General features: G+C 39.4%; 1 protein-coding gene across 13 annotated transcripts in view; it reads right to left on the reverse strand.

Annotated features, from left to right (window-relative positions):
• The window catches only part of FHIT (fragile histidine triad diadenosine triphosphatase), a 1,534,178-nt gene that overhangs the window by 1,350,976 nt on the left and 169,574 nt on the right, over positions 1-13,628 (reverse strand). For 2 of the 13 annotated variants that reach the window (XM_054246227.2, XM_078351363.1), the window contains exon 3: positions 794-884. The exons of the other annotated variants lie outside the window; for them this stretch is intronic. The gene's annotated coding sequence lies outside the window, so the exon portion shown is untranslated. The remainder of the gene's footprint in view (positions 1-793; positions 885-13,628) is intronic. 13 annotated transcript variants of the gene reach the window in all.

Below are 13,628 nucleotides of genomic sequence, written 5' to 3' on the forward strand. Positions count from 1 at the left end.
AGCTGTAATTGAGTGATGTCAACCAATATAATTTGTAATATTTTTCTAACAAATTATCTCTTTATTTTTCAGAAAAAAAGGCATCTGTGATTCCATGTGATAAATTACTTTAAAAGCCTAACATACAGTGCTAATGATAAAGATCTTTAATTGATAGAAATGTTAATAGTAGCATCAGCTAAGAATTATCTTAGCTGATTCTTTTTACACAGTAAGCTTTTAAACATAACAAGCTTTCATTTTTGATCAGCAAATGTTTTGAATTTGTGACTCATGGTGTTCAGATATTTCTGTATTTCAACAATATGATAATTCTACTATAGAGGTTGTTTATAAACCCTGCAATGTAGCCATTCCCTCCTCTGCATAGTTCCCAAGCCAGATCTAGACATTTCTACCTCTGTGCCTATGAGAAGGCTGGTCTTCTGGTCTAGATGGATAGCAGTCTCCTCCTCTTCCCTATACCTAAGAATGATCTGTTGTTTCCCAAGGCCCAGTCAAAACCCTCCTTCTATGAAGTGTTCCAGACCTATAGCCAGAATTAATCTTTCACACCCCATATCCTGGGCACTTTGGAGTCCCTCTATTACAATCTTACACTTCAGTCTCCCTTGCATAGGCTATTCCTCTGCTGCTGCCCCTGGTTAGGGACCACTCATCCTTAGGGTTTCAGTTTAATGTTGTACCTCAAGGAGAACCTTCCCTACCTTACAACAGGGCACAGTGCACATGCATTTTCATACCTCCGCATTCCTTTCCTTTCCTTTGTTGCACTAACTACAGTTGTTAGTACCTTTTATGTCCCTCTTTTCCACGATCGGCTTTAGACGAGGTCTGTGTTGAGTTTTTCCTAAAGCTAGCAGCAAGGACATGATGTTCCATATCTGAAGAAAGAATGAATGGATGAATGAATGAAGAAACATTATCTCTGTCTGTCTCTCCTTACCTCTGCCTGTCTGCTCCATTAAACTGTGAACTCAAAGGTAATACAGTGCTCATTGTAGCCACGATAATGCCTAATTAAGGTCTCATGCATAATAGAGATGAGAAAAGGTCAGTTGAACTAAATTTAATTTTTTCTGTTGTAGTGTTAACATAAGGTTAGTCATAGAGAATTCAGCTCCCAAAGCTTATAGTGTCTTTTACCATATGCTATCCACTGACCCTCCAACCAAGTACTAGCCCCTCTGCAGGATACTGTAGAAGATAAGTAAACAATATTTAGAACCAAGTACTCTACAGTTTCAGGGTGATTCCCATGTATAACCACATTTCTGCATTCATGCCAGATACTGGGGGAATTGAAGGTTAATCACACACAGCTGATTAGAGCTTCTCAAGGAGCTCAGGATCTGGGAGAAGAGACAAAAACGAAGAAAAAATATCACTAGGTAGAATCCATGAATGACATAAAAGGTGTCCCAATAAAGATTCCAGGTGTTCTAATGAGGGACAGAGAAAATGTAGGCTTAAGTGGGGGCATTTTAAAAAAAATGTTATATTTTTAATTCTTGTGGGTACATGGTGTACATATTTATGGGTTGCATGAGATATTTTGATACAAACATGCAATGTGTAATAATCACATCAGGGTAAATGGGGTATCCATCACCTCAAGCATTTATCATGTGTGTTACAAACAATTATACTCTTTTAGTTATTCTAAAATATACAAATAATTTTTTTTTCTATAGTCACCCTGTTGTGTTAGTAAATGCTAGGTCTTATTTATTCTTGCTTAATATTTTTTGTATCCATTAATCATCCAGTTGGGACAGTTTTTAAAATGAGTCACTGGGTGGGATGGCTCATGCCTGTAATCCCAGTTCTTAGAAAGGCAGAGGTGGGAGGACGGCTTGAGCCCAGGAGTTCAAGACCTTCCTGGGCAATATAGCAAGGCACCATTCTCCACAAAAAGGGGGAAAAAATGAGTCTTTACCCAGGTAAAAATTGGGATTAGGGACACAGCCAAATGGAAGCGAGGTTGAAGAGCAAGGCTCTTCATTTATTGAACCGTTTATTCCTAGGTTCAATAAATCTTTATCACCTTCTATGTGAGGCATAAATAAACCTAAGTCCATTCACAATGCAACTTACATTCTAATAATGGAGACAGATGAAAGCAAGCACATAACAATGCCATGTAATAATGAGTGCTCTGAAAAAATAGGGCAGAGTAAGGAGCCAAGCTAATGAGAATGCTACCCTAGAAAAGATGGTCAGGGGAGGCCTTCCCATGTCAATGACACTGAACAATAACTTGAATGAAGAGAAAGAGTGAGCCCTGCAACACGTGTTGGAAAGAGCATTCCCAGGAAAGACAGCAGCGATCCTCTCCACAGAGGAAGGTGAGATTCCCCCACATCTTTTTCAAACTGGGGTCTCTGGTTAGGGATCTGAATGTCCTTGATGACATCTTTTCTTTTTGGTTTTATTTAGATAATACTCACTTAAAATAGTTCAAGTGTATTCTGCATCAGCAACATAGCACCTAAAATACAGGTATCAGCACGAAAGTTTTGTGCCTGGCTTTATGTTTACATTTATAATTGTGGTAGTATCAGGTATTGCTGTTTTAATTGTCACAACAAAAGATGAAAGAGACAAACTCACTATTTAAATGTGATTGTGCCTCATGATCTCAGAGGAGGGGTGGAGTACATATGAATTGTCCCAGCAAATGGAAGTATTAGGGAAATTGAGTCATTACACAGCCAAGGCTAATACAAACATGACAAGCTGTGTAGAACCTTTGACATAACAGACATTTCATATTGATTTTTCCAGAGATGATTCTGTATAAACAAATAATATTCATCACATTCATGCAATATTCCTCATTTAAATTTAGTTTTGTCATTTTGATGGCATTTAATTTGTAAATATGTTACAGTTTCATATTTGTCTAAGAACTACACAAAGAAGTTCATACCTAGTTTTATATTTTCATGTGGTTCAATAAACCAATAACAAAAATATTAAGTCAACATTGGGAATTGATAGGAATTTTTTTCCTTGGAATGGCATCCATATGTTACTCAAGTTTGGCCACAGTGAAAGCTGGTGGTAGAAAGAGTCTTTGTTTTCCAGAACCATCACCAGGTAATAGCTCTTGATGGTTTCCAATAAAACACACAGTAAGTACAGGAAAGAACTGAGATGAATATCTTTGGTAGGAAAAAAAATCATAAATCAGATATACCCAATGACTGTAACTTTTATTATTCTCTTAACACCAAGGAACATAAAGGCCAAAAATTATGTTACATGTTGGTTAATTATCCTTCAGAACACCCAGGCCACTGGAACACTAAATATGGTGGAGAGAGAGGGTGAAGAAGCTATAATGAAAGGTGGTGTCAGGTATTGCTGTTTTAGGTGGCAGATTAAACACAGAGCCAGATGAAGAGTCAAGTGTCACTAAAAATGCAAAACAAATCGAGCTAAACTATTTCATCTGCGGAAAAAAAGTTTGTCACACAACACAAGACTGTTCTATGCCAACAAATGTAAACGAGAGCTAAGATGACTAACTGAAAAGCTCAGGCAGTTGGTGAAGGAGCTTCTTGGGTCACAGAACCTTCGAAACTTTCTAACTGTAGTAGCTGAGAGCTGCCATCTGAAATCAAACTGGCTGGACTTCAAGAATCACCTCTAAGAGAGATCAACTCTGAGATCTAGCAAATTCTTTAATATCACAGAAAAGAAAGATAAAATAACACCTACATTATAAGGTTATTAAAAGGATTCAATGAGATAATCCTCATAAACCACTTAGAACACTACCTGGCATGTAATAAGTTCTCCATAAACATGAGCTATTGAGTTTTATGATGCTATATGTCTATGATTATATAAGCACGAATCTCTACGTATGGCACAACAGACTGCTCTACTCAACTCTACAGCCCTAGACGATGCCTCCACATTTTACATATTCCATGATAGTTTCCAATAATTCATATACATGTAAAGTATACTTAAGATGGTCCTTAACATAACATCATTCTCATTCATTCATTCATTCCCCTCCCCAATGTAGTTCCTAAGGAGGAAAGATATGAATGGTGCTATGGTTTGGATTTGTGTCCTTGCCTAAATCTCCTGTCAAATTGTAATCTTCAGTGTTGGAGGAGGGGCCTGGTGGGAGGTGACTGGATCATGGGGTCAGACTTCCTCCTTGCTGTTCTTGCAATAGTGAGTGAGGTCTCACGAGATTTGGTTATTTAAAAGTGTGTGACACTTCGCCCTTCAGTCTTTTTCTTCTGCTCCCACCATGTAAGAGGTGCCTCCTTCCGCTTCACCTTCCACCATTATCATAAGTTTCCCGAGGCCTTCCCAGCCATGCCTCCTGTACAGCCTGTGGAACTGTAAGTCAATTAAACCTCTTTTCTTTATAAGTTACTCAGTCTCAGGTAGTTCTTTATAGCAATGCAAAAACGGGTGGATACGGATGGATCTACAGAAAGATCATAACCCAACAACCTTACATGATAGGTACTATTATTGTCCCTATTTTACAAATAAACAATGTCCAGAGAAGAGAATGGACTAGCTCAAAGTCATACAGCTCATAAAAGAGGATGCAGCCAGGATTTGAGATCAAGAAGTTCTGGTCTAGAATCTGCCTTCTTAATCACCACCATGACTCTACTCCTCCAAATGTATGTCCTCCCTCTGAGTCCAGTAAAGGGAAACTCTGGGAACTGCTGGTCACATAATTGTTTATTCCTCCAGATTCCCCAATGTCTAGCCATAGAAAATGAGGGTGTTTCACTCCCAACTAAGCATTTCTCTAAGTTACAATTTGTTACGCTGTTAGCTAAGATAGAGAGTCAGTTTCAATAACATCCATTTGGGCCAGGTGTGGTGGCTCTCGCCTGTAATCCTAACACTTTAGGAGGCTGAGGTGGGTGGATCACCTGAGGTCAGGAGTTCAAGACCAGCCTGACCAACATGGTGAAACCCCATCCCTACTAAAAAAACAAAATTAGCCGGGCATGGTGGTGCATGCCTTAATTCCAGCTACTCAGGAGGCTGAGGCAGGAGAATCCCTTGAACCCGGGAGCCAGAGGTTGCAGTGAGCCGAGATCACGCCATTGCACTCTAGCATGGGCAACAAACTGCAAAACTCTGTCTCAAAAGAAAATAAATCATCCATTTGAACAGTGTTATAATAACTTTGGTAAATGAAACTTAATTTGAAAACACTGTCCAACATTTTACACAATATCCCATCAACCACAGCTAACTAAAGTAATTCACATGTGAATTTCATTCTCAAAAAAAGTGGATGCTTTGCTTTTGTCAGATAATGAAAGCCATTTAATTCAATATGGCTTTTTTCTTTCTTTTTTTTTTTTGCCATAAAGCAGTGAGATAAATTGGATACCCATAAACTGAAGAAAATCAGTTAATCTGGGGTAACTGGCTACACCTATTCTGCTTTTTTAAAAGAGAGTGTGCCAAAGTTTATTATCTTCTCAAATTACATTGTCCAAGTAGTATTTTCATTTGTAAATAATGGCCACATGTTCTCTTTAAAGTAGGAGGAAACGGAGACCTTAAATGTTTCAAGGAAACTTCAGGTCCCTCAAACCTGCTTCAATGAAAACAACTGTTGATTGTCTTTGTGGCATGGAGACACTAGTCTTCAGGGAATCGAGGGCAGGGAACAACCTGACCACTTTGCAGCTCTGCACAACAGGTGTTCAAAGCTGTTTCATTCAATGTCATCTGGTTATAACACTGATAGAAAATAAATCAATTCACAGTGGGCCCCTGTCTGTGCGGAGTCTGAACATTCTCCCCATGTCTATGTGAGTTTTCTCTGGGCAGTCAAGGAAACCACATCCCAAAGATAAGCATGGTGGGTGAACTGGGGGGTCTACATGGTCCCCATCTGAGTGAGTGAGAGTATGTGTCTGTGTGTGCAGGTATGTAAGTGAGTGGGCCCGGCAATGGAATGACATCTTGTCCAGGGTGGTTCCCACGTTGTACCCTGAGCTGCTGGGACATGCTGCAGCCATCTGAGATCCTCAACTGGAATAAGTGAGTAAATAATTATCTTACTTGTTTTTATTAATCTTTCTGAAATGTATATATAGCTCACACAGATTTCAGTACATAATATTCAAAGTGTTTCAGTCTATTTAGAAGTGTGATGGCGTATTTGTGATCATAAATATGCTGTAGGAACTTAACTCTTACTTATATCAATTTGCCTGTGGTGAAATTGGTCGTATGTTGCTTTGCTTTATGTCCCAGTTTCCAAGCACCTGTCAATGACAGTAAGTGAGGGCTTACTGTACTTTACTAGAGCTGAACAGGCTGCCACCCAACACCATAATGAGCTACCATGAAGACAGTCAATCAGGAGACGTATCTGTGTTTCAGAGAAGAAAGCCAGCAGCTTTCTGGGAAAAAGCACAGACAGAAACTCCCCAAAACTGGAGCTATTTCCTAGCAGTAACTTGCTGCTGCAGTTTAGCCCTCTCATCTGTGTGTACTCCTCATTAAATACCACATTATGGGCCATCATATCTTCTCCAGCTGCAAGTAAAGGCAGTGCCCTGGAATTGCCCTGTGGCCCAAATGTGTGACTAATGACTGAGACTTTGGCTTCTTGCTTGATGTTTGGCCTTCAGAATTACATGAACCTGCCCTGAAAGACTCACCACTGTCACAGATGTATGCGGACAGATTAAGCTCCAGATGGAAGGCTGTCAATGTCAATCAGTCACTGTTCTTACAGCCTGGCTAGCTTTCTATCTAAGCAACCACAGAGGATGATTCTGCAGCACTCATTTCCTTAGCTCAATTAAGTCTTAAGACTGGAGGTCAGGTTACCCTGGTTTCCTAAGCATTCCCTACCAAATGTCTGTTTTGGCCTCACTCTTACTGATTCATTTATAGTAGCTTCTTTCGATGCATTCATCCTTGAGCATGTCTTCCCATTTCCAAGTGACTTGTTTCACTATTCTGCAGAATGTTCCAGTCCTTTGATGAACTATACATAATTGTCAAATCAGCTGTCCCATAAAGAGATAAAATCTGGATTAAATACAGGACTTGTGGTCAGGAGAGGCAGATAAGGTGAGGAATTAGAAAACTAGCTGGGAAGAAGTGAGATGATTGAAGTTTATGAAACATTTAGAAGGCTCTTGAACACCTTCCCTTTTTCCTCCCTCCTTTGAGTGTCCCGACCTGCCAACTTCAGCCGGTTTGTTTTATGTTCCTGTTGTAAAATATGTTTAGTTCAATGCTGTGGGCTCACCTTGGTTACAGGTAAGTGCCTCTGTGTTTCTCATCCTCATCTATCCAGTCACTTGTCTCCTCTCAAAGTTTCATTTTTTAAATATATATATGTTATTTAATATCAAAAGAATATCTTCACCTTTGATAAATTCCTAACCCTAGACTCTGAATGCCTAGGGTAAATTTTGAATTATATTTAATTTAATTTAAATAAATGTAAACTTAAATGTATTTTAATTAAATTTAATTAAATATTTAATTCTATTTTTATGTATTTATTTAATTCTATTTCTAAGTCTATGGATTTGCTTGAGCATACAGCCCACCAATGATGCAGGCAGGATTCAAACCCAGGCAAATCACGGCTCTAGAGCTTGTGTTCTTAACTTTCACATGACGCTGACCCTCAGGAGGAGTATTATAACTCCCTGCATTTCCATTCCAAACTCTCAGATGTAAAGTACTAATTATAAGATACATGTTATTGCAAAACATGAATAAAAATATATAAATCAAAGATTAAATTTTGCCTCCCTTCTTCTCGTTTCATTCCCTGAGGGAGCCTATATTAATAATTTGGCATGTATGTTTTTGCATGCAGACATACATTTTTCTATGTTTATATAATACATACTGTCCTGCCACATTTGACATCTTTTCATGTCAATTCATAGAGACCTACACCATGCTTGTTAATGGCTGCAGAGTAATTTCAATGTATAGACACATAATACTACATTGAATTTCTTTACATACTTGGTCAAATATATCTATAGAGTAGGTTACTAGACATTTCAAGAAATTTCTATGTCACAGCATTTCAAATCATGGTTAGTAGTTCCAAACTTCTCAATACAAGTTTAACATTTTTATTTATATCCACAACGGCATCCCCTGGTTTTGCCCCTAGTGCTTATTATCCTAACCAACTGATTTTTTCAGTTCAATTAGAAAAAACTGAGACTGTAATAAGGTTCCTAAGAATTCCTTAACCTAATTTACTAGGATTTGCTTAATCTGGAAAGTAAAATAGAGCAACTGCCCAATCTCAAAATATCCTTTTGCCTCTCCCAAATAACTCTTCTGGCATCGTTTATATGGTGACCTCCATATAACTTATTGGATTTATATGATCTTATATCTCTAGATTGAGTTACAAATGGATGAATCTCATGAAACCTGGACCAAAAAATAAGAATGGAATAAAAAGAGTTTTTGGTAGGGAAACTGTGACTCTCCAAGGTCAGTAGAGACATTGAGAATTGTTTCCCATGTCCCCAGGCATAAACTAAAATATCCACTGCTTTTGGACCCTATAAATGCAGAATGTGCTCCAGTTGAATAGAAATGAGCAAATCTCGAGTGCAGAACTGAATTTCTTGGAGCTGTATTGATTACCTGGAGGCATGAATTAGGTGGATCTGATTCTATCTTTTAAAGGAGTAGAAAAAAAAAATATTCCAGGTTGATTACTGCTCCTCAAGCATGGTCACTCAAAGGACCTTCTAGCTCCACAGGATAGATAGTTGCTATAGATCACTCACTGAAGATGCTGTTTTTTGCATTCCAAATGGAGCCTTGGAGGACTAACTGATATCATTAACACAGACTCACAGAGATGTCATCATTTTCTTCTTCGTCATCTTCTTCATTATCTTCATCAAGATTAGTTTTAGGTGAACCATGTACTAATTCTCAAATCAACCCCATGAGATAGGTTCCATTATTATTTAATTTTGCAGATGTGAATACAAGGCCACAAGTTGGTAAGTGATAGGACCAGGGCTTAAACCACTTCTGTACTGTCAAAAGCCATGCTTTTAACCCCTTGCACTATACTCCCTTCTACAGGCATAAAATTTTTAAAATATACACCAGAAGAGCAAAAGAATCACAAGTATGGGAAGGATGAAAGAGAATGGTGGCAGTTGGTACACTGGAGCATAATGAGCCAGTCTGATTGTAAGACTCCTGTTTCATAATGTCTGCATGTCACTTAAAAGGAGCTAGACCAAGGTTCACAAACGCAAATGAATATGGGGGCCAGGAAGTTAACACACATGAGTAAAGAGGACCAAGTGCATAACAAAAAGAGTGACGAAGAATGTGGTAAACAAACAGATGCCCCACCGGAAGAAGGCAATTCCTTGAGCTAAATACTCTCATGTGTGTATGTGGTTCAAATGATGCCAAATAATGAATTTTTTCAAGAGAAGAAAAAATCCAATTTTAATGCAAAATGTTTTATTTCCAAATTACAGTTTCAATGTCATGTTTAAAAACATTTTGAGGATGACTAAGTTCCCTCTGACCGCCACACACAAGCAATACCATGGACAAACGTATAGCAACACTGTGAGATGCTTTCCTAGCAACCATGGGTCCTTCATCCTTGCTAACACACCTCGATCTTTCTCGGGTACTTAAAGGTGGTAACGTGTTCAGGGAAGATAGGCCTTACTCTCAGCTAAGAGGCTGAACCTTACCGGCCTCAGTCAGTGAAGGTAACTGAATACTTTATTAACCTTGACTGGTCTAGGATGGGATGAATGTGTGACTCAGTTCTAGCCAAAGAGAAATAGAAAGATATCTGCTAAGGGACTTTAAGGAAAGATTTTCTTTCTTGAAATAGAAAGAGAGAGAGGGAGAGATCCACCATGAGATGGCCCTTTTTGCCCCCTTCCCTCTTATCCTGTGTTGAATGCTAATCTGGGACCCTGTTGTGTTGAAAGCTCTGGGAGCCATTCTGTGGCATGAGGTAACAAGTCTGAGGATTAAGGCCAATACACTGCCAGTGGTGGAATAAAAGTGTGGAGGAGCCTGGATCCCTGTTTAGTAGCCACATCAGCACTGAGACTACTTATTTTGAGGTTTCTTGCATAGAAAACAGTAAATCTCCTAGTGTTTTAGGATACTATTAGTTGGGTGTTCTGTTACTTCTTACTGAATACATTCTAATGAAAGATCTCACTTTCGTCCTTACTTCAGAGTTCTAGCCTTTTATTTACAGCATCCCTCATGCAGGAAAACTTCAAGTTTACACAGTTAGAGTGTGCAACTAGATGTGAGATAAGGCTCTGCCACTTGAGAACGCCCACACACTGCTTCAAAAATTTAAATTATGCTATTAGCTTTTCAAGATGGATGAACTCCTTTACAGGATCGTATAGCAAAGACTAAATTGCTCTCGCAGTTGCCAGGCAACTGTGTATATGCTGCCTAGAGACAAAAATTCATGACCCTTGACTCCCAAAGGAGAGTCTTTACCCACAACTGATATGCATGTGCCCAAGTCTGACACTTCCATCCAGCAAAAGTTATGGTGTACATCTGGGCTACCCAACATCCCAAGCTCATTATACTGCCAACTTATATCATTCTTGATCACACCATAAATTATGGTTTCTGCATGCAAATCCAAATGACAGAGCAGAAAGTGTCCTGGGGCTTAATTCCCTGTCCTTTGGCTTATCTCATCATATAGACTGATTGGGTATCATCCAGGCAAGAAAAAAAAAAAAAACATGTGAAAGTTCCTATTAGTTTGAAGAATCACTGTCAGGTGAACAGAGTTTTGTAAACATCTTCCAACATTCAAGGAAAGTTTGAGTCTTCACTGAGTAATGTGATCAACTTTAATAATGTCTCAAGGGAATTCTAGCTCATGAGTCATTTTAAACACACACACACACACACACACACACACGCAGAGGCTAAGATGTGCTCATCATTCTATTAGAAAGGAAATCTCAAAATATGCTCAAAATGCAAATATAGATTGTATATCCACATTTACATTTTACAATGATCTAAGTGTTTTGTTTTTGCATGTGAATTTTCTAATACTTTAAATCATACAACCATGGCATATAAAAATCAAAAGTGACCCTGAAGTCAAGAAGTCCAATCCAAGAGAAATTAAGGGGCACAGTTGCTTAGGGATGAACCCAGAATCGAAGTTGCTGGACTCTCAGTCTCCAGCCCTTCCCCAAAACTAACATGCTTGTCCCTCAAGCAATCCACCCTTAAGCATTGTGATGATAAAAGTCAGGGACAATCTCATTTCAATTTGACAAAAAATCAACACCTCCATGTAGCCATCAGTTGATGTACTAGACAGAAAGAGGTTAGGTTGAATGTGAACCACTCTTTCACTACCTTCCACCTCAAACAAACAAAAAAAAAACTAAAAAGAAGCTTAAATACACAAGCTTTTATTCTTTCATTTAACAAGTTTGGAGGTCAGTAGTCTAGTGTTGACATGGCAGTTGTACAAACCCACTACAGACCTAGATGCCTCAACTTACTGTGACTCCCTTCCTAGAGGGTGACTATCTTAGTCTGCTTTGTGCTGCGATAACAGGACATGAGACTAGGTAATTTATAAACAAGAGATGTATTAGCTCACAATTCTGGAGGCTGGGAAGCCCAAGATCAAGAGCCCACCTCTTGTGAAAGCCTTCTTGCCATGTTATATGCGGAAGAAGGCACCACATGATGAGGAACACCCAAAGGAGCAAGAAGTCAACCCACTTTTATAACAAACCCACTCTTGCAATAGTGAACCCACTCCCATAATAATGACATTAATTCATTCGTGAAGGTAGATCCTCCCTGCCCTAATCACCTCTTAAATATCCCACTTCTCAACACTGTTGCACTGAGGATTAAGTTTCCAAAAACATAAACTTTGGGGGACACATTCAAACCATAGCATTTACCTTCCTAACATAGACAAAAAGGCCAGGCACGGTGGCTAACAGCTGTAATCCCAGCACTTTGGGAGGCCGAGGTGGATGGCTTACCTGAGGTCAGGAGATTGAAACCAGTCTGGCCAATATGGTGAAACCTGGTCTCTACTAAATATACAAAAAAGTAGCCATGCATGGTGGTGCAAACCTGTAGTCCCACCTACTCAGGAAGCTGAGGCAGGAGAATAGTTTGAACCCGGGAGGCGGAGGTTGCAGTAAGCTGAGATTGTGCCATTGTACTCCAGCCTGGGCAACGAGAGCAAAGCTCTGTCTCAAATAAAGAAAAAAAAAAAACAGCTAAAAGTAATTAATGAGCCATTAGGTCTGCACCCCAGTTGGCAACAAGGGGGAAGATGTCCCTTCTCCTAGTTGGTGTAACCCTGAAAGCAAAGCCTAAGACAAGGACCAAGGGCATAGGTTTGGGTAGGTTATTTGGATGATGATCTCAGAAAATTTGAATGAAAGAGAGGAGAAAGAAAAAACTGGAAGGAAAAGAAACTGCATGTATTATCAACACCTTGGAGGCTATGTGAAGAGCTATATAGAATGTATCCACACTAATGTCCATCTAATTGATAAAGGCTCTTACAACCCATCAACGTATGTCCCCAGTGGTTGAGCATTGCCTGTAGTGCTGTTACTTCCCTGACCATGCTTGTGCATGGGCTAGGAAGTCTTCTTTGGTTTTCAAGTAAAGCCTAAACCAGAATAGTGGATGTACAGCTCCACAGAACTTGAGGACCCTGGCAATACATGGCAGCATCTGCCACAGCTGCAGTGAAATTAGGTGGGGATAGGGAATGTGGCATTGTGCACCTGCTACAAGAAAATGTCCAGAAAGTTGCTCATAAAGCTTCTTATTATCTCTATGCATCAGGAGTCCCCAGGACAATCCTTAGGCTCAATGATTCACTAAAAGACTCCCAGGACTCAAAAAAAAAAAAAAAAACAACTGTATACTCATGGTTTGCTACTGAGAAAGGATACAGATTAAAATCAGCAAAATAAAAAAGTATATGGGAAAGAAGCCAGGAGAAAACAGGCACAAGCTTACAGTGTCCTCTACCAGTAAAGTCACACAGCTGGTTCTTAATTCTCCCAGCAACTATCTATGACAACATGTATAAAGTATTGCCAAGCCAAGAAGCTCACCTGAGCCTTGGTGTCCATGATTTTTATTGGGAGTCAGACATGGACTTCCCGCATGACTGACCTTAATTACCCAGTCTCCAGTCCCCCCAGAGGTCAAATTGACACAGCATGGCCCAGGGCTTCAGGTGAACAGAAACAGCATTCACCATCAATCACATTGTCAGTATAAACTATCTGGCAAGGCCCACAGTTTCACGTATACACAGACACTTTTATCAGGTAGGGCACTTCAGAAGCTCCAAGGTTATCTCTTAGGAGATGGTCAAGGGCCAGCCTTTTCTTTGGCATCTGCACAATTTGAACACCCCAAGCCTTGAGTTAAGGCTTCAGTGAATTAGTCAAATGGCCATAACCATCTTCAAGAAAAGTAAGAAATGCAGTCTTTTTCTGGGCAATCATATGCCTACTGAATATCTGGGAATTCCATTACTGTATAATGGTGGTTCTCAAACTTCAGCACATCAGAAT

This window comes from Callithrix jacchus, chromosome 15 (assembly GCF_049354715.1).
Source record: "Callithrix jacchus isolate 240 chromosome 15, calJac240_pri, whole genome shotgun sequence".
NCBI classification, from domain to species: Eukaryota; Metazoa; Chordata; class Mammalia; order Primates; family Cebidae; genus Callithrix; species Callithrix jacchus.